General features: G+C 36.7%; 2 long non-coding RNA genes across 3 annotated transcripts in view; both read left to right on the top strand.

The window, feature by feature from the left end:
• LOC104911545 overlaps nt 1-19,464 on the top strand; it is a 55,167-nt gene that overhangs the window by 22,179 nt on the left and 13,524 nt on the right. Inside the window, exon 3 of one of the 2 annotated variants that reach the window (XR_004160169.1) lies at nt 14,396-14,486. The exons of the other annotated variant lie outside the window; for it this stretch is intronic. This is a non-coding gene — a long non-coding RNA (uncharacterized LOC104911545). Of the gene's footprint in view, nt 1-14,395; nt 14,487-19,464 lie in introns of those variants that run through there. 2 annotated transcript variants of the gene reach the window in all.
• LOC116216763 lies at nt 15,434-19,439 on the top strand. The gene is made up of 3 exons (XR_004160168.1): nt 15,434-15,522; nt 17,270-17,346; nt 17,796-19,439. It is a non-coding gene; the product is annotated as an uncharacterized LOC116216763 (long non-coding RNA).

A 19,464-nucleotide genomic window follows, 5' to 3' on the forward strand; every position in this document is an offset into this window, starting at 1 on the left:
CTGAAAAATGAGAAATGTGAAAGGGACATTGCACTCATCCTTTGGAGTTCTCTTGTGTATGTAAATGTTAGCACAGCATCAGACAACAGACCATCAGATGATACTATTTTCAGTAATATTTTGGCTAGTATAGTTTTTGATATGTAAATTAAAAGCTCCTAGCTGTGTATGAACCTGCAAGGCAAATATTTGCTACTTACATTAATATGAACGGTAAGACACTTTTTTTATTGAAGGAATAGTTAATGGAAGAAGAAACTGTCATGAGTAAAATGAAATGGTATATTAGAGCACTTACTGTACTGGAAAGGATTTAGGTATTTTCAAATCAGATGTTACACCTGAGGGCTTCCACAATAAAAAACAATGGGGAACTTAGAAATTATTACTTCCACTTGTCTTTAACTGAGAAAAGTGTAAGCTTTGGATTTAGAAATGTTGTTACAATATCTTTATTGAGTAACGATGGTTACAAAGAACTCTGGGATTTGCAAGCACATGAGCTAAATCAGTCATCATGGAATTACTTTAAAATCAGCCATAAAGGACTTTGTTACAATCTTTATAATATAAACCCACACAAAAATATTTAGATACATGAGTGCGTCCGTGAAAACGATCTAGATCTCACAAGATGATAGCTTTTAGCTTCTCTTACTGTTAAGTAACCTTTCCAGTCTACCAGGAGATAAATCCCTTTCTGATGGCAACCTTTCACCTACTCTGGGTTGCAACTTGCTTAAATACCATAGCATAGAGGATAATTTACTTTTTATCTCACTTGAATATACCTACAGCTGTAATCCAAAATTGTAATTCCTCTTTGTCTGATATTATGGACATCTATTTCCTTTGCATGAAAAATTATTCTGCATATTTATTCTAACTTACTCTGTACACTTAGTGTTAATACAGGAAATAGTGTTAATAAAGGAAATGAGCATGTATTACCTATTGAATTTCAAATTTGCCTGCTAACTTCCTCATCTAAACAAGGCTATAGATATAGAACAAAGCACCCACATTCAAGTGCATTTTAAAATAGAACTTACAAATTAAAACACACTCACATCTCTCTGTAACTCCAAGAACAAAGGCAACAACAATTGATACTCACACTTAAACTACTCATGCAAATGATAAAAATATTACCAAAATAATAAAAATAAAACTATTATCAGAATCACAAACATTGCCCCATTTGCATATGTATGCATGTGTATATAGATACACACATACATCTTGCCAAATATGCCACTACCATTCCTGTAGTACAGATGCATGTATATATACATATATACATGCATATAACTATTGTACCTAAGACATCTTACTATATATGTGTGTATAGATCTATACATGTGCTTATTCTTTTCTTTGTACCTAAGACATTGTCTATATCAAAAATACACAAATTCAAGTTATAGCATGTCTCCTCCTGAATCTGTAGCTGTTAAACTTTCTCCTGAGGTTCAAATCCATATTGAAGTACAAGCATATTTATCAATTACAGAATTTTAATTGTTTTAAATCCAAAATTATCTCTGGTTGTCTTCCATTCTCTCACAAAAATAGTAGAATACTCTGTAGTAAATTATTACCAAAGTCTGTCAGTTTGAAATTCTAGCACAGTCTTTAGTTTCAATTCTAATGTAATCTGGGTTGCATTTTTTAGTAGTCCTGAAAACATGTTTCTCCTGGGAATCTTTGTTCATTTGGAAATAGAGAAATCGTATGTCTATCTTCTCTAATTCACTGGGAATTATTATTGGATGAATTCTATGTTCTGAGCTCTTTCTTCTACTGAGACACATAGAGCATAAAAATAGTGCTCAGAAAGAAAGGACAAAATAATAATGACTTCAGAAAGCAAGGGCAAAAGGCAAAACAAAATTTTTGTTTGCTTGTTTTGGTTTGGGAGGAGGATGTAACAAAGACCAAGGAAGAAGGATTGGCTGCTACTTTCAGCCTTTGCAGCTGCTGCAGGCTGGTGTGACAGGAGAGCCTGCCGAATAATGATAGTGACATGAGGCTTGGTGGGTTTTTGGACTGCTGTTTCAATGGGGATGCAGAGAGTGCAGAGAGCCCGTGCTGAGATGGTGTGTGCCATATGTGCTTGTGAATATCAGAAATAAAATGCAGAGGTATGTGACACCCTCTTGAGACTATTATGCCAAGCATTAATCAAGCACATTATTGTAATTTGTGAAATTAACCTAAGGACAATGTCAGGAGTTGCCAAATGCGGATGTCAGTGAGAAGACAGCTTACCTTTCTTAGCTATGCATGTACGTGCACAATGGTATAAGTATCTGGTCAGAGGACCCGTGGCAAGAATGCTTGTTTTTATACTGAATTTATTGGAATACTACGTACGATGATGCTTTGTTTCAAAGCAATAGAAAAAAATTGTAGAATCATGGAATCACCAAGGTTGGAAAAGACCTCCAAAATCATCTGGTCCAACCATCCACCTATCACCAATACTTGCCCACTAAACGATGTCCCTTAAGTAACAGCATCTAATCGTAGTTCTCTTATGTATGTTGCCACAATGAACTACTCTCTGTACTTCATTTTCCTTTAGTTTGGAATTGAAATACAAAAAAAAAAAAAACAGCTCAGAAAAGGAGAATATGTTCTGAACAGAGTTATTACAGAACAAGCTTGGTGTATAAACTCGCCTTCAGTAACTAACTGAAAGTAAGTGGTAAATGCCTTGTGCAAGGAAAGATCCTGAAATCCTTCCAGAGAAGAAAGAATTGTTGTTATCCCATTGTGTTTTACTCTTCTGAAGCCCATCTAGAACCTGAGACATCTCCTGAATTTAAAATGTGTCAGTCAGAATCTGAATGCTTCATTACTACATGTGATAGCTGTAAGCTTGTGTGGCACTTAGTGAATACCAATCATACAGATTTTGAGGACTTTGTCTTCAAAATGTGTGGAAAGGATCATATATAACTAATATATATAGCTCATCAATCTTATGGCAGACTGGGGTGAAGAAGTTGAGCTGCACCTTTTCCTGTGTGACTGGAAAACATCTACTTGGGTGAGGCAAAAAATGACTGTGCTCATTTCTGTTTTTTTCTTATAGTGAAGATATCTTTCTTTCAGTAGCATCTTCAGTTGTGAGGCTTCATGAGAATTTTGTTGTCCATTCACATTGAACTTGCAGCTGTAAGAGACAGGATCCTGGATGGAAGGTCTGCTCTGACTTCTTTGAAAACATCCATTGCCATTACTATACCCATAACCAAGCATCTTTAAGGGCATGGGCTCTTCATGAAAAATGTGAAAGGGGGTTGTGATGGCCAATATCTCTGGCAGAGACATCAGATTCAAGACTGTTTCCATCATGCTCTTCAAAACCAGCAGAATATTTGCATGTTCTGCTGTTTATCCAGAAGGAATGATTTGCCGTGTGTGTTCATCTCACTTGTTTTATGAGTTTGTTGCCCTTTTTTAATGTTTTAGTAAAAAATATAAAAACATAAGTTTTGTTACTCTTGTAACTATAGAATATATTCTACATGTGGTCCAAGACTATTCCTCTTCACTCAGTGTGACCCAGGTGAGCCAAGAGTTTAGACACCCATGATAGATGTTCAGGGCCAGATAAGCATCTGTTCTAAAAATGGAAGTCACGGACTTGACACTATGAATCAGAAATTGATCAGAATTACTGTAAAGTGTATAAAAATATATAAAAGGAATGGATTACTCCGTATAAAAAATTTAAATACAATGCCAAGTAAAGAAGAAAAAGATTGCTTTGTAGTTAGAGAATAAATTATTTTGTCACAGAGTTTAGACTCAGGAAGAATTGCTATTCTATGCCCTATCACTTAAAATAAATCAATTCTTTGTGCTTCACCTCCTTCAATTCTGAAGTTTTAGTACCCAGAAAAGGTCTGCGTAGTGCTTTTGAAAATGGCCATGTTTCAAACTAATAGTGTTCTTTTCCTGTAGTCTTCAGAGTTGAGAAAAATCCAGACCTGCTGATGGAGAGCAGGGAATAAGAGACTATTTTGCAGATTTCTCCCTTGTATGAAACAATGAGAGAATGGTAACGTTGAACAGAAGTAAAAATAACATTGAACAGAGAAAAGAGAAAGAAGTGCCAAAGATTGTAATGTAACAGCCCAGTGAGGAAAAATAAAATGCTAAGGAGTAAGAAGAGGCTTAACCGAAGATGCGTTGTTTGTTTTTGAAAGAAAGAGGTTAAAAAAAAGTAGCAAGGGAGTGGGGAGATGGTTGTGTGTGGTCCAAGCATCCAGAACACTTCTTAAAATTTAATTAAATGAAGCAATTAAAAAATCACATCAAACAAAGAAGTAATCTATGTGTGGCTATCATCTATTTGGTGGGGTATGAATCCATGGCCTTCAGGGAATGTAATAAACCCAGATGATGTGCATGAAACCCAATGTTGCATTTGGATCTCAGTCTGATGGATATGTAAAATTTCTCGGAGATAGACAGCTCCCCACTGGCTCTGCAGATGAGGAAGGTTCCTGTGCAATGTTTTAATTAAGGTTATTTATTTCTTTATTATGATGATTGCATTTTAATTGCTTATGAAGCACCCCAGGGGCGGAGGTGTAGGTATCTTATAAATATTATATGACAATGAATAAAGGGAAAACGCAGTTTCAGAAAATTAAGCAGTTATAGTTAAAGACTTCTGATGCAATTTAAGATTAAAAGTGGAATGTTTCTTTAAGCTCTCACGGATTTGCAATTAAAAACATTACCTTATTAATCTTTGTTTAACGTGGGCAATTGGCAGTGTGACTCACAGTTATGTCCGCACCACTGAATCAGTACAGGAGGTAGCCACAGGAAAGCTATCTGATGTGCATCTGTGCTTGCAACAGTAGTGGAATCTTTGGTATGGGGTCAGTGTAAATATAAATGCTTGCATTCAAAGCACTGTGCTGAACTATTGGCAAAAAGAGTAAAAACAAAACCAAAAAGACCTCCTATGTCTCCCTAGCTTCTTGTTCTTCAGTGGTTGGTAAGCAGGCAAGTTATATCTATCTGTGAGTGAAATCCATGTTGTACAAAGCTACATATAATAGGACTTTAAATCAGCCCTAGGCTTTATCAGCCTCAATTGAGCAATACTTTTGCTGCTAAGAACAAACAGTTTGTATTTCTGTGTATCTCTATATACATGTGCAGATTCTTAGACACAGAAAATTTTGCTTGTGGCACAAGCTCACTTTGATGCATAGTGATGTATTTGAGTCCATCTAAAGTGGTGCTCTGGAAGTTGTAGGGGACTTGTTTTGTTTTCTGGTATTTTCAATGTTTTCAATGAGTTTTTTTTATCTGACCATATGGGGCTTTTTAGTTTTCTTCCAACTCTCAAAATTGTTCAGATGTTTCCTGAAGAGAAAAGAAGTAAGAAAGGAAAAAAGAAAAAAACATTTCAACAACCACTTGATGCTGTATAGTAATTTGGAATTTATTGGAGCTTTTCAGGTTTTAATAGGCACTCCAATTAGTAAGAGATTTGCGCTTTTTTTTCCCCACGAACACAGATTTAAAGGAATAACTCAATGGAATTGTAAGCAAGAAGACAAGAACCAATTGCCAGTAGATATTTTTATTCTGCGGTGAACATAAGGTTGTATGTCTGGTTTTCTCCTTTTCCTTTCCTTGTTGGAAGATCTAGAGCTCTGAAGATGTGCCTCAATATTCCCCACGTATAACTTCTTCTCACTTCATTTCCTTCTTGCTTTTCTAATATTGTCTTTTAAGATACTGACTTTCTTGCCCATGAAGTGAGGAATGTCAAGTTAAGGAACAAAGGACTCAGGAAACTGGGTCCTAATTTCATTCAGCAGCTACTGATAATCTTCCAAAGATGATGCACTTCTTCATTGCATATCTGTTTCTAACAAAATAATGGGACATTATCATTCCTAGAAGACAGTTGCTACCTATTTGCTGGAAGGAAGAGTTTATTACTGACTGGAGAGTTGTGCAGTGAGTTTTTCACAGAGCTTTGGAATCCGTTCTTTCAGTCTGTTTAGGCTGAAATCGTGCAACAATTTCCTTTCACTGGATGAGCTGTGTGAAATGAGCAGTCCTCTGTGCATGTTTTTGATGCATCAGATAGTTGTATAACATGCAAAACGTCTACATGCTAGTTTTCATTAAGATATTCAATGTGCCCATCTCAAAAAGTACTTGCTAATGTAAGAAACGAGAGAATCGTACCTTAAAAGTTGCCACATGTAGTAACGCATGGGAGCATAGCTTGCTGTCCAGTTGCGGCGTGAGTGATGTGTCAGCAGAGCCAGAAGGGCACTGGTGTTTGTTATCTGTTTCACATTGTGGAAAGCGTGTTGTAACCAACATTGTGGTCAGGAGTTGGGTACTTCTGCATCATCTCGTGGTGGGACAGCTCCATGTACTTTCCTTATGTATCAGTAGTACTGTGGGTTGATGTTCATCCCCTCAGAAACTGGCTTCTTTTTAGCTCTTACTTTCCCAGAGCTAATTCCCTTATCTAAGTAATAGAGGATTCCATGTGAGAGAATGTCCAGTTTGCTGCTACTAGTTGTATCTCTATTCATACAATTTGCTGTACATATGCTAATGGCTTCCATGAGCAGAAATTGAAAGTACAGTTTCTAAAACATTCTTTTAATCTCTTCCCTCCTTATTTTATCTGCCTGCCCTATATTTTGCAGGCTGTGCATCAGAAAGTGTGTTCAACTCCTTGAGTCTTCTCGCCATCTGAAGAGGTTAAGAATACATAGAGGGGAGAGAAGGGTATTTTATTTGTTGCACCTGAATGCCCCAGAACCGTGGCAATGATTCTGGTGTCTGTTCTTTGGCCACTCACTGTTACATGGGGTGGTGTAGGGCCAGTCCTTCACCTCTGGGGATTCCCTTCCACGTGGCTTCTGCACTTTGAGGTCTGGAGGTTTAAAGTGGCAGAGATTATATCAATGCTTTCTACATCACACCGTGGTTTTTCAGTTTAAATTAAATAAATTGCACATGAAATCCAACCCCCCAAAAAAAAAAGAAAATATCTAGTTGTTTTCCTTAGTCTCTCCTAGCTGCTTTCATTTTTTTTCCTTCTATCTCTTCAGTTTCTTTCTGCCATTTCCCCTGGTCTCCTTCTCTCGTTTCCTCCTGCCTGCCCTGCTTCCATCCCAAGGCAACACCATCTGATGCAGTGCCTGCTGCACTCAGCAGCATCAGCACATGAAGAAAGGAGCTAGCTGCATACTAGTTAATTTGAGTACTGCAGCACATTTTCTATTTTTATCTAAAGGCCTGAACACGCACCCAACTCCTCACCAAACACTGTCCATGAAGTCACTTTGTGCTGCCATCAGTGTGAGCTGGTTCCCACGTGTGCAGGCACAGTGCAAGTGTCCTAGATGCACACTGAGTGTGAGGCAGCAAAGGTTCCATGTATTCACTGCCTCCAGTTTTCAGCTGTTTTATTACTGCTTACAGTAAAAAAAAAAAAAGACACCTGTCTTACCAAGAAGCTGATGTCATTAATTAGTTACTTCAGTTCAAGGCTGTTTGCTCTACAGGAAGCTGGTCTTAAGCTCTGCAGGAATCATGGCATCTTCAAGGCCCTGACAGCACCCTTTCATGTTGTCTGAGTATTTTTAAAGCATTGAAGAACAAAATGAATACGGCCATGGATTTTTTTTTCAGGACTTTGGAATGTTTATTGCTAGATAATTCATGAAAGTTATTTTTGAACTTGAATATATTTTTTTTCCTTCATGAATTGAAAGTTTTTTTCCCAAGGAGGCTGTTTTAAATGAGTCTGTGGAAGATCAGTTTTGTGTGGATATAAGCAAGGCAACAGTCTGGGACAGTGCCAGTGCCATCTCTCTCTTAGCATCTGTATTTCTGTACTTTGCAGAGGAACAGTTTCTGTATTTTGTCTGCCATTCTCCTTCAGGACCAGGACTTTGTACATCTTTGTAATAATTTCTTTATATTGGTGGTAGCTCTATTTCATAGTGGAATGCAAGTAAAATGTCATGTAATGTATTAGAAATGCCATGATAAACTACGTCGGCTCCAAGTACATTTAGTAAATGATCTAGAAAGATCTTGAAGGGTCTGGCACATTATATACATGGTGGTTTGAGGTGGAAATTCTTTTCAAAAGGCACATTTAACCCAGCTTAAGAGTAGGTAAGCTCAGCAAGAATAGCAAAGCTGTACTATATATTTAGACTGCAGAATATGTCTTTGTTATTCTTCTAGTATTTTTGTGGGTTTTTTGTTTTGCAGACATCTGTTGAGTGCTCATGGCAGACTGTACGATGGATTAAGAATTACAATCCGAGCTTTGACAAAACACTTCTCATAAGTGAATCTCCATTTTCTTACAGCTTCTTCAAAAGCTATTGAAGAAAAGGAGAAAAATAGGGGCTGGAGAAAACTAGTCCATTTGATGCTTAGGGTGTCCACTTCTGAGGTTTATTGTGATCTTGTTGAAATAGTGCTCTTACAATCAACATACTTATGTGAGTAAGGTCAGAGTATGTTTACATGTGTTCTGGAGAAACTGATCTGATAAGAACAATGTAAATAGCAGAAGAATTATCCAGAAATGCTGGGTATGGTTTATTCAGTCTGTCTTGGAGACTTGCTTTGGTTGTTGGATTTTTGTGTTGTTTTTTTGTCTGTTTTGATTTTTGAATGGTCTTCTGAGGCCCAGAAGAATATCAGATTTAAGGTGTTTTTTTTCCATAGATTGTACTAAATTACCTACCCAGTAGTTAATATGACTGCCCTTCCTTCTGCAGAGATGCGTGTAGTTGGAAACCTTTATTTAAAACATACAATTTAGCAGAGAAGTCCTATTCTTGCACTCTAATCCTCATCCCTAATGAATACTTAATTTTCAGCTTTTACAGTATATTTTTTAATAGAAACAAGGTTTTGCAACAGTTTGCAGACTTCAGTTACCTTAGCTTTACATCTTCTGTGCAAATTTTCCTTTCTTCTTATAAGGGCTTTTTCTTACTCTTAGAATTGTCACATATGATACTCCAGCTCTCAGAACAGCAGATTTTCCCTCCTCTGTTACTTATGAGCTGATTTGGTCACCTCTGACATGAATTTCTTAGAGAGATTGGTGCAAAAATGTTTATCCTTGAAAGTTTTTACTCCAGGATGTCTAAAGATCTAGTTTCTCATAAAGGCTTGTTTATGATAGACACAAAACACAGCACATAAAATATAGAAGTCTTGCAGGTTCCAGAGAGATTGCTGTCTTAACATTTGATAAGTAGGTAAAACACATGCCTAGGTAATTATAAATAATTACAATTGGTAGGAGGAACCATAGAATACTAGTTGCTCATTATCTCTCAAGCATTCAAGAGGAAAGCTGACATGAATGTGTTCCTATAATGGTTTCAATTTCTTCTTATATTTTCATATTATGCTTTGTCAAGCAATTATTTTATTGGAAAACCCCAATAATTTTGATTTTCTTCACTGTTCATTCCAAAAAGTCAGACACCTGAAATACATTATGCATCATTTTGTCCTCTGTATTTTCATAAACCCGAGTTTCATTTTCTTTCCATGTGAATCTCTCCATAATTCTTTTTCAGCTGTTCACAAGCATTTTATTCAGAGATTTACTGAAGAACATCATCAGTGAAATGACTCTTGGGACTTTTTATTTAGCCCTTGTTCAAATAAGGTCACTTTTGACATGTTAATGACTGCCCAGTTAAGAAATCTCAACTAGATCTTAAAATACATGACAGTGAAGCTTGATTGAGCTCTTGTCTTTTCCAGCACTTTCTACTTCTAAACCAGTTTTCTTTGAAACAGTTATTTCTTGTGATGAGAAGAGTACAATCTACATATCTGAAACAACAGCAGCTTTCTCTCACGTACTGTTGGGTAAGGGGAAGATGTTTTGAAGATGGTGATTATTTTGGCAAAAGCTATCCAGCTGATCAACATCAGAGCGTATGGAAAGGCTACATGCTGCTCTGCAGTGTTGTTAATTGGCATATAATAATGAATGCATTATAAATGTCTTACATTCTTTGTTGACGGATGTATTTAGATGATTAATTTGTCAAGCTTTGTAAAAGTTCAAAGGGTTTTTGGTTTGAACAACATCTAACAGTGATGCATACCGTACTTGAATTAAATTAACAACCAACAAAATAGTTTTTCATCCCATCCTCATGAAAAAGTCCTCTCAGAATTATTTTTGCAGCAGCATTTGCACAGGGCTGTTTTGGGAGAAAGAAAGAAACCTATTTAATAAAGGTGACTATTTTCTAATTCAGTTTCATAAATCACTCTCTAGTCATATTAGTGTTCATTCTTTTCATTTCTTTTGGCTCTTCTGCCAAGCTGAGTTGGTCTTGAGTGGTCTGCTACGTTGTGCAGAATGGATCTCTTCATGTGACTTAATGCTTATAGATTTCTCTGTATACTGGCTTTTCCTAGCTTTGCCTTCATTTTACTTAAAAAGTAGAAGACATGTACTTCCTCTAGTTCTACTTTATCTTTAGGCTAGTACCAGCGTTTCTTAAACTCCAGCAGGGAGTCTGGCAGTGGAGATTACTTTCCTCCATCAGTCACCAATCTGTTCCTGAACCTAGCACATGCAAAAGATATGCAACAGTGGTTTTTAAAAACTCTTGTATTAAGTAATTGTTCTTCCACACAGGTTAAATGAGGGAGAATTCCTTACTGTTCAACCATAGCAAAAATAGTAAAAGCTGCAGTCAGAACAGAGGCTTTTTGGTAAGCCTAAAGCAGAAGCCATTAAGGCTAAATTCTTCAGTCGTAGTCAGAACTACGACTAACGGGAGAAAGGGAAGAAGCAAAAGGAAATGCAGTAAAATGGAAAGCAAAGAAGCCGAAGTCACTCTGACCTTTGAGAAATGAAGGGAAAGAGAATCTTAGGATAAGTGCTGACTACAGTAAGGTGTGGCATTCTTGATGGGGATCGGGGAAGTAGGAGTTTATCCTTCTTTTGTGTGCAAACAGGGTTACATTAAAAACATTTGTGCATCCATCATTAGTATTTCCTCTCCAAGGGACTGCTCTGAAATCTGCCAAATTTGACTAATTTTCATCCAAGAAGTGGGCAAAGATAACCTGAGTCAGAACCTGAGCAACTGGTGACCAGGAGTTCCAAGGCACAAGTAGCTCAGCTGGTCTGGTCAACAAGAATTGCAAACTGTAAGAGAACGTTCAAATATGACATTCAAGGATGAACTGAAAATGTGTATATCTACTTGTTGGCTGGTTTCCAGGTTTAGCTACTTAGACTGTTGAGTCAAAATGAACATTCGGATGATCTAACAATTCCCACAACAGAGTACTAAGAAAATGAATCTGCAATTAGTACTTTATTCATTAGGTCCATTTAGGAGGCCATCTATTTTGTATTTAAAAGTTGTAACAGCAGGGAATGTTCCACACTCCCTAGGCTGATCTGCACCTAATCAGCTTCAGTGAGAGATGGGATAAACAATCCAATCTCAATTTTCTTGCCTCATTTTTCATCTGTCAGAACTAGTTATGGCTTTCCCTTCTAGTCGGAAGAATGCTGACAGTATAAATGGATGGATCAAATTTTCTGTTCTTGTAAATGGGTACAATTCCATTGAAATTAATACAATGACACTGAAATTGCCTGTAAATACTAGTACATGGTTAAGGTTTTGGGACCCTATTTGGAAATCTTTGGGTTCATGTAAATGATCATTTTATTGCATTTGTTTCAGCTCCTTGTCCCTTCATTCCTGTAATTTCATTTGAATCTCTCTATAGAAATATTTGAATGGATGAGGTGATATTTGTTGTCCTGAGGAAAAAAAATTATTTCAGTAAAGTGAGTTAAATGTAAGTGAAGTCTTCTTTAATTTGAATCCTCTACTAGTCAATACTTAGGAATTAAATGCCTTGAAAGATATTACTTTATTGAAGAAGACTGAGGGAAGCTCTGAAATATGGTAGAAACGTGATTGCAATATCAGTTTCTCACAGAAACAAAGGGGAAGAGTTTCTGAAAGCACATTCCAGATCAACCTTTCAAGTCAACCTTCCTCTCATCAACACAGATAACCTGTCTTCTTTCTTAACTAATCCTAACATTTCTTCCCCAGTCAACAAAGTAACATACCTACAGAAAGCTTTATTCTTGACATCACTGCGATCAAATCTAAATCCATAGGTGTCAACACTGTAAAAATTGAAGAGTGCATTTTCTGTCAGCATTACACCAGCCTAGAGGAAGGTGCAAAGACCCTTACTAGCCAGGTTGCCAGAAAAGGACATAGGAATTAAAGTCTATTTTTGGAAATAAAGTTTTTATATCATAGACCAAGAGGCTGATTTGTCAAAATAAATGGGGCGTTGTTATCAAGTAATGAAAGTCTGAACCTGATTTTGCTTATACCAAGAAGTACTGTATATAAAATTACTCAGTTGCTTGTATTAGCTATGTGTAAAGCTTTGGCTCCTTTTACCTAACTCAATGCTTCAGTATTTGACCTCTTTTATACAGACCTTCTTACGATATGGAGCTTTGCAAGAGTGTCAACTTTTTTCATTGTAGGACTTTAAATTGTACATCAGTGGTGCAGTATTTTCAGTTCTTCCTAAACAATTTCTTCACTTTTTTCATCTCTCCTTAGTACCAATCAGAAATACTTAAAGGAATTTGACAAAAAAAATGCCTGGTTGCAAATCAGCTTGTAAAAGAATAAGTCAACAAATGTTACCTGCGTGGCATCTAGTTCTTTCAGAGGTGGCTTTCCATAGGTGTTGGTTCTGCCTTAATAACAGTGTAAGAATAATTCAAGAGTTCTATCTCATTTAGTATTGAATTCATTGTCAGACTCTTATGTTCATGTCAGATAGTGGAGAAAGTTCTTTTGTGAGCATGAAACAAAGGAAATGAGAGAATCAAGAATCCCTGAAAAAGGATGTACAAATAAATCCCCGAAATAAAGATGTACAAATGTGGTATAAAAGTGACCACAGCCTCCTGTAAATTGTCAGAAATCCACTGATACAAAAACATAGCTGCAACAGATGAGAGTGTGGTCATACGTTTTCTAGCAAAGTTTTCTTATTTTTATGTTGTTGTTGTTTAAAACCCAGTGTTGTTACAACTGGCATGAGTTTGGCATTTGCTGCTTCTTTTTCCTCATGAAACAGATCAGCTAACCTATATGTCTATATAAGAAACAAATACTGCACAAACTGTGTGCCTGCATCCAGACCGGAAGATGAGCGTGTCTGTTCATCTTCAGTGTATGGAGAGATGTCTGGAATCGAAACAGACACAGAAGAAAAGAGACAGTGACTAAGTAATTCCTGTCTTTTTAATGTTAAGATTCAGACAGTTTGGTCAGCAGTCAACACAAATAAATTCCAGGAGGGAATTAAAGTCGAGGCACTCAAATTCTTCCATTCGGCCCCAAGCATCATGCAGTACTGTTATTTCCAACACGAATCTCCAAAACTGCTCAGTAAAAGGAAGCCAGAATCACAGAAACACCAAGATTGGAAAAGACCTACAAGATCATCTAGTCTAACCATCCACCTATCACCAATATTTCTCACTAAACTACGTCCCTCAACACAAAATCCAACTGTTCCTTGAACACTGCTAGGGTCGGTGACTCCACCACCTCCCTGGGCAGCCCATTCCACTGCTTACCACTCTTTCAGAGAAGTAGTATTTCCTAACGTCCAGCCTGAATCCCCCTTGCGGAGCTTGAAGCCATTCCCTCTAGTCCTATCACCAGTTATATGAGAGAAGAGGAGACCGCCAGCTCCCTATAAGCTCCCTTCAGGTAGTTATGGAGAGCAATAAAGTCTCCCCTGAGCCTCCTCTTCTCCAGAACCATAGTGAAGATGCCAAGCTGCCGAGCTATTTTTCTTTTGAAATGTTAACTTTATTTAAAGGCTGTGCTGTTTTTGATCTGTTATAATTCAGTGGTAAGGTAGATTTTTTATTTGATAGCCTTCTTCAGGTGATTATGAAAATATTGCTTGATAGGAAATGCACTATTCAAAGCAAGGACGCAGCAGTGATACAGTTATTAACATTTTAACTCCAATAGTATAACTTATTTCCTCCTTAATACAATCTCATGTCTTTTCTTGATTTTTAGGCACCATCTGCACCCTGAACAAATGTCTTTATTCAGTTCTCCTTGATGACTCATGGGTTTTGTTTATTTGTTTGCTTTCCCCTTGGCATCTTTTAAGTAATTTAGAAGTTATCAGTGCATATGAGTAGTTTAAATTGTTCTTTCCAATGTTCCCTACCTTGCAATTTTCTACATTCAACTTAATTTTGTCATCACATCATCCAATTGCTTTGTTATAATAGGTCCTTGCGGAGCTCTTCAGAGATGTTAGATCGAAAGTTCCTGAGCATTTTATCCTGCTGCCTTTTTTTCTGGTCAGTATATTAAAATGAAATGTCGTAACAAGAGCTATGAGGTCAAAATACCACCTTAGTGGGAAAGTCCTATGCAAGTTAATAGAAATAAAAGCACTAGGCCTCTGCATATGTTGTTATTATTGCAAAACATCAAAATATGAGCTGCTTCTTCTGGATTTTTAAGTTATGTCTAACAGAACTATTTATTTTTGGTGAATTTCAATTCAATTCAGAAGAATAAGACAAATTGAAGCTTTTCCAAGCAGCGTTGCATGCGAGTATTGTCTTCCATACGAGTATTTTCACAAAAATATATTAATGAGTTTGAACAGCAAAACATGAATCTTCATTGAGCAGAACCACAAGAAAATGTTTATAAATTATAGAATAGCCTCATTAATGGAGACGAAAGGATACAAAACATTCCTATAAGATGACAGTGCTTAATGATACTTGGCTTGTTAGATGCTGTCTTAATCTTAGGTCATTTTGAGTATATGTATACCCTTACATTTGAAATAACTTTTGTACCGTACCAGATGCCTTAACACTCCTAGTTCTTGGTGGTTTTCTAGTTTTGATTCAAAACATCTGCTTTTTTTTTTATTTTGTCTTGCTTGTGTTTCTTCAGCAAAGCTTCTGCTCTCACTAAGATTTTATTTAATAGTGGGAAGAATGTATTATTTTGAATCTCTGAATGCAACTTTTTTCAAATTGTTTATTATCCATATAGAAAAATTGATCTCCGTTATAAATTAAATATGCTCCCGGTGTTGTTGTTGCTTGCCTCATGGTCCAATATTTTGTTGCCTGATTTGACAGGATCTGGAATACATTTTTAACAATTTATTTAACTAAAATTTTGTTGCTATATCAAGAATAAATTATTAGAACATGAAAAATGAAATTCAAGGCTTGATTGAATTCTGATTTTAAGTAAAGATTCTTGACAATTTCCTTCTTCCCAAGCCAGCCTATCTACAGTGGAATAAGTTATCATAAGTTATCATCCACTGAACTGCTCAGAATTAACTTACTCTTCTGGATGTTTGCAGTCACAGGAAGCTTTGTGCGTAAGTAAGGCTATTGTCACTCTTTCTCTACTTATGCATCCAATACTAGATTAGTAGCGAAATTATATAAACTATATTATTAATATTTTCATTACTTAATTATACATAAAATCAAATCCCAGAGTTATTTTTCTTTTCCTACGGAGCCACGAACCTCCCATCACATCCATATTTATCAGTCACACTAGAAGATTAAACTCAAATGCTGGTGTGGAACATGCTGCATATGTAAAAAGGAATAGAAGCAGCTAGAAATTAAATCAAAATGGTGTTAATTGCTAATAAATGCAGGATGTGCAGCTGGGATGAAAATTTGTTGTTGCAGTCCTGGTTGTAGGTAGAGCCAAGATTCATGTTATTTAGAGCTATAACAGTATCTGCAAACTTGGTTGCCTTTCTGTATTTCTTCCATTTTCAACACTTGAAAATGTGGAGGTGAAAAATGAGAAATTTAGATTTATGCCCTATTCTTTCTATTATCATTCTTGAGACAGCCATAGCATGAAGCTATGGAAGAACACTGCTTTTGACAGCGTCTTGCTGTTCATATGAGATATTAATTTGCTTCAAATACACGTGAAAAAACTTATATTAAATGTGCTTTCTTAACCCAAATGCTGGATATCCTCCTACAAATAATCAGGATGTAGAGTGAGACTGTATCATTTTTCAGACTGACAGAAATGTGAGGATTTCAAGGAGCAAAAATGCACTTCGTCACAAAAAATCCATGCAAGATGCCAGTTATTTCTTGCAATAAAATAACTGTCTGCTTGCCCATTGTAAACAGAGCACTAAGCCATATTTCACAACTGAATAGTAGATGCAAATATTTTTCAGTACTATTTTAAATTACAGCCCCCTGAGAACTCCATTCTGTCTTTCATGATTAAAACATTTCTATGGAGGGAGTTAGAGATCCAAATCTATTCATTATGGAAACTATTTTCATGTTGTTGGAGCTCTTATGAAAGATTCCAAGTTTCCACACCATTTATTAGTCAGTTTCACAAGAGACAAACCGCAGGAATGTTTTAGATTAGAAAAAATCTAATAAGGACCTTTGGAAAGGGGGGAAAAAATATGGTGCTAGGGATCTGAAAATATTTCAAAGAAATTTTATCATCACTTTAGAAAAAGGGAATAACCCTTCCACCCCTCCCTCCCATATTATCTACTTGGACCAAAGTCATATCTTTGCAATTAAATCCAAATTATTGTGAGTCGTATGGTGACTTTCTGTTTAATGATGGGAAACAACAAGGATGTTAGAGCAACAGTCAGCGAAAGGATTCACTGAGCTGGAAAATGCAGTTTTGACTGTAAACTCCAAATCATTTAAAACCTATGGAGATGCAATGATGAGCTTTGCTGGTATTTTATGGAGAGGAATTCAAAGCTGTCATATGGTTAACAGTAATTTTGCTGGAAGATACAGCAACTGAACAATGTAAAACATCCAAAGGGAAAAGTGTGCTTTAATTTGCATTTGACTGCCCTGAAGAAAAGGTCAAATGTGGACCTATGACCCAGTGGGCAAGAAACCCATGTTTACCAGGGGAAAGTGATGAAATTTGCTTTCTGTGACTAACAGAGCAAAATAGGAAGATAACTACATTTTTATTTTGCATTTTACTTGAAGAAAAAAGGGAAAGGGAAGGAGAGAAGGGGAGGGGAGGGAAGGGAAGAAAAGGGAAGGGAAAGGAAGGGAAAACACACTGGATAGTTTCTCCCATGGTTATTTCAGCATACTGTGACATTGCAGCTCAGAGAAGAAAAGAACTGGAAGAAAAAAAATCCTTTCTGCCCTGAAGCAATACAGAGGTAGGAATGATTGCTGTGCTCTTGTTGTAATGTACTTTAGTTCAAGTCCCAGTGTGACTGTGAAATCTGTCAGATATAATAAGTGTTTCTCCAATGGTAGGTAGTTGTCCACGTGGAGCTAGTGCAGGCTTAGTGATGCCCTGATACTGCTTAAGGTACTAAAGAGGACAATACACTTTACGTATGGTTAATACACCATCCTTAACTGTCTTAGTACAGCTGCCTTGTCCAAGCAGGTGCTGCATTTCTTTCTTTTTCTTATTTATGTTTTAGGCTGTTGCTCTAAAATCTCCCAATATTCTTTAGTTCAGAAACCATCAGTATCTCCTAAAGAAAGTGTGAATCATACAAACAGTAAGAAGAAAATGAGTTGTGTCTGTGTTTCACATAGATTTTATTTATTTATTTACTTACTTACTTACTTATTTATCTATTAATGTTATTAACAGCTACTGGACACTTCAGTAGACTTTAAGATTGCCAATGCCTCAACAAGAAGGATGAAGCACTTTCTTAATCAATGGAGTTTGACTTTATCTCCTGAAGTGGCTAATCCATATTTAATTATTTGCTTTTATTTTTAGTATGTTGTCAGGAAAATCTCTGCAAAAATCCTTTTGAAAAGGTTAATTTGTGTGTTTGTGTGTGTTTGTAGGGGAGTATGTAAGAGAATATGTGATCAACCATTATTAAGTCATACATTACAATTTCATTTATCTTCTTTAATATTGTTCAAAGCTTCTCCAGACAGGAGCTACTTTTTTGTTAGTATTACTGCTCTGGATGCTTTTATCCTTATTAAAATCTTCTGTAAGCAGTAAATGTCAGAGATATCTGAATAATGCAATGTTTGGTAAAAAGATGCAGTATTGTTCATGATTAGTGCGGAGGCCAGAGGGCTGCTTGGTCCCAGCACAACGTAGCAGAATACAGGGGTATCTGCATTAGGTCAAAGACTAGGAATTAAATAGTTACATTCATCTCAAGAAAGAGCTCTGATAATTACCATTGCTGAGACCCAGAAAGCATGTCTATAGCATGACACCAATCAAAATGTCAATATGAACTCCTGCAAAATTAATCCAGTCAAGAACCTGCTATTAGCAATCAGAGGGCCCCTTTAACTGTCACTGGTAAATTCCTGGAACTTATCAGTAATCATCCAAACTGGCGATCTGTTTCTTTGCAGGACACAACAGTGTTAGGCAAACTGAAGGATAATAAAGAGATCTTTTTCCAAACATCAGTGCTTACCATTTAAATCATATTTTTCATGTCAGTATTTCCTAGCACTCTGTTTTATAGCGTTGTTTGTTTGCCTTCTACAGTACTTCTTTATTTTTTTCCATTAGCAAAAGCCTTGTTGTAGTAGAATGGTTTAGATTTTGGTTTGAAAAAATAACGTTAATAATCCTTCAGGAAAGGAGAATAATTAGCTTGGAAAAATGGTGATGTAAATCAGGAGTGGGAATATCCTTTTAGATGAGTTAATTCACCCCTTTCCAGACACAGTGAAGAAGTTAATTCACTCCTACCATGTAAGTATCAGTGTTGTGGTCACTTGAATCATAAATGGCTTTTATCACTTCCCCGGAGCTGTTCCTCTCTTTTAGGAGAGCACATGACAGTGTGGGTGTGCACTGTGCGGGCACTGTCCCCTCTGCTCTGGGACACAAGCTTGTGGAAACCAAATGCCTGCCTTGTGCTCAGCCACAGAGGCTTTGGGACAGCTTCCACCCACCAGTACAGACACGGACTGATATTCAGTACAAATGCTTATTTTCTCAGTCTCACACCATTCACTATCCAAGGTGCAACCATCATGGAAAAGTACCTTTTATTTTAGCTTCTTGCAGTTGGGGACTGTCACCATACCTTCTCCTTCTTGATCTGTCATTTGAAACGGAGCACTTCTTTGTGTCCATCTGTGAGTTCTTCAAACCGGGATACTCATTTGTTCTAAGGTGCATCACACTAAAACTTGTGAAAGCATGATTTTTACCCAAATCTAGAGCAATTTTAATTCACTGAACTGAATGGAGTTACTTACTCCTGACAATGAGGAAGAAAAAGGACAGGAAAAGAAGGGAAAAGAGGAGATGAAAATGTAACAAAAAA

This window comes from Meleagris gallopavo, chromosome 6 (assembly GCF_000146605.3).
Source record: "Meleagris gallopavo isolate NT-WF06-2002-E0010 breed Aviagen turkey brand Nicholas breeding stock chromosome 6, Turkey_5.1, whole genome shotgun sequence".
Taxonomy (NCBI): Eukaryota; Metazoa; Chordata; class Aves; order Galliformes; family Phasianidae; genus Meleagris; species Meleagris gallopavo.